The sequence below is a fragment of the Capsicum annuum genome, chromosome 1 (assembly GCF_002878395.1).
Source record: "Capsicum annuum cultivar UCD-10X-F1 chromosome 1, UCD10Xv1.1, whole genome shotgun sequence".
In the NCBI taxonomy this organism is placed as follows: Eukaryota; Viridiplantae; Streptophyta; class Magnoliopsida; order Solanales; family Solanaceae; genus Capsicum; species Capsicum annuum.
The window spans coordinates 181,259,041-181,261,482 of record NC_061111.1 but is presented as its reverse complement, the minus strand read 5'-3'; positions in this window follow the sequence as shown (position 1 = coordinate 181,261,482).

Below are 2,442 nucleotides of genomic sequence, written 5' to 3'. Positions count from 1 at the left end.
AGAAAACACTTCCACTTTATAGCATGTGAATTACCTTAATGAGATGGGGCACACAAAAGATAGTGGTAGAAAGAAGTGGTGGAAAGTGGTTGTTAAAGGTGAATTGAATGAAAAGTGAGATGTATTAAAGCGTTTAGGAAAGATAGACATTATTACTGGCCAAAATAGTTTCTACCCATCCCTTAGCCTACATTACAACCTTTAAAGACATATTTGATCTTGAGCTTCATCATTCTGATATTAGTAGAGTTACTATACTAAGGTCAAGCCTGTGGTTCGTTATGTGTAACTTGTGACTTCCTTGTGAGACTAAGCGATACTTGATTCTTGTATGCATTGTGTTACAAATTATATTTATGTAAGTGATTATGGGTAACTTTCTTATTGTGAGGGAACATGTTTGATGAATCTTGGGTGAATTATATGATGTCTTTGATTGAACAATGTGCATGAGTTTGCTAATAGGTGAGTCAATTTTTGAGGCTAGGATGTTTTGAAGAAGTATTCTAGAGCTTTCAATTATGTATGCAACATGCTTAGTGTAGAAACTTGTATTCTGTGTAGTCATTATAGTACTATCTTGAGTGTATTTCTTGTACTATAAGTTTTGAGTTACCTCAGATTATTATGCTTAGAGTAAAGAGTTGTTCGAGGACGAACAAGGCTTTAAGTGCAGGGTGATGATCTGAGGTGAATTTATGCACCTTAGTGTTGTTATCCTAGCTTATTTAACCTTGTTTTAAGGATGAATTGTGTTCTTAATGTATTAATGAATATGTAAATAAGAATATAAGTGTTTTAAGTACTTGATAATAATGTTTAAGGTGTAGTTCAAACAAGTTTGCAATCAAATTGGTCATTTAGAGTTCACATGAGAAAACTAGTGTTACTAGCTTGAGCTAGGTGTTGTTCTAGTTGATCGTGATGGATTCTAATGTGTATAATGAGTTCATAATGGTATTATTGTATAATTATATGTGTAAAAAATTGTTTATAGTGTTTAAAGTACAATTGATTCAAGCCAAGAGTCAAAACTAAGTGAAAGATCAGAAGGGGCAAAACTAGTATTCTTAGCTTAAGTTTTTAGTTTGCCGTCTTGGTTGTTGTGTTGTGTTGGGCTCTAATTTGATAGGTTTAATGATATAAGATGCTTAGTGAGTTGATTATGATGATATATGAATGATATAAAAGCTTAAAATCAAGTGTTAAAAACACTAAGATGCTTGGAATGGATCAATGAAAGCACAAAACACAATTTGACGTGAAATGGATCTCTTGGAAGTCCATGGCGTACCACGGACCAAAGAAAAGGACCTAGGGCACGTTACATACATCAGGAGATTCCTAAGGGACCCAAAACAGCATTTATCCATGATAAGGTCACGTCGCGCACCCTATTCCCCTCTATGAACTCCACAATGTGGGCCTAGTGTAAAAATGCAATAGTTTTGTCCTCCTATAAATAGGACACTTGTACTTGATGCTATACACCTTGTACGGCTTTGAAACTTGGAGAGGGGATGGAAAAAAAATTCTTAAATTTGGGTTTTTATTATTTTACTTTATCTTTTTAATAGGTTTTATCTTGTATTCAATTATCTTGATTACGACTATATCCATGAGTGGCTAAAAGCCCTATTTCGGGGTTAAGGCCAAGAACATGAATACTATTGCTTTGAATTCATTTAGTTACGATTGATTATCATATTTGGTTCTTTATTTATCCTTTTTATAACTATTTGAAGAAGTATATAACCTTATACTACATATATTGTCGACCTTGTGATCTCTGGAGGGGGAATAGAAAGATAAACGTGGGGATAAATTGAGTAAGGTTCTTATTCTTTTATAAACTAAGGAATTTGAATTAACATCTAGGATAGAGATATACCTAGAATCCTTGCTTGGTTCGCATGTAGGATGATAGATTCATGCATCTAGTTGTATTATTAAATCCTATCTCAACTATGTAGTTGTAATTGTCAAGTTAGAGGTCGGAAAACCATGATCATGGGATAAACCCTACGAATCATCAACCAAGATAAGTAATATAATGAATGAATTAAATAGCATAGTATGATTGTTCATAAGCCTTAACCCTGGGTTTTCATCCATTGCTTGTCCAAAGTCTTTACCTTCCCACATTATTTTAGTTTACTTTTAGTTTATAACTTTCTAAATTTTTTTGGTTATGATTGCACTAGTTAATCTCAATTGTTAAACTAGAATTGATAGTTGCTTAACACAAGTCTTGGAGGGATTGATATTTGACTTTATTTAAGACCACTCTATTACTTGGTGAGACGACGTACACTTGCGTGTGCGCTTAAGCGCAATAATTTCATAACAATAGAGGGAATTTCGTAAATCATACTTTCATGTAACTTTTCAACCCCATAACATCCTTACACATGAAAAAAGTTCAAGTTTAGGAAACCCCCC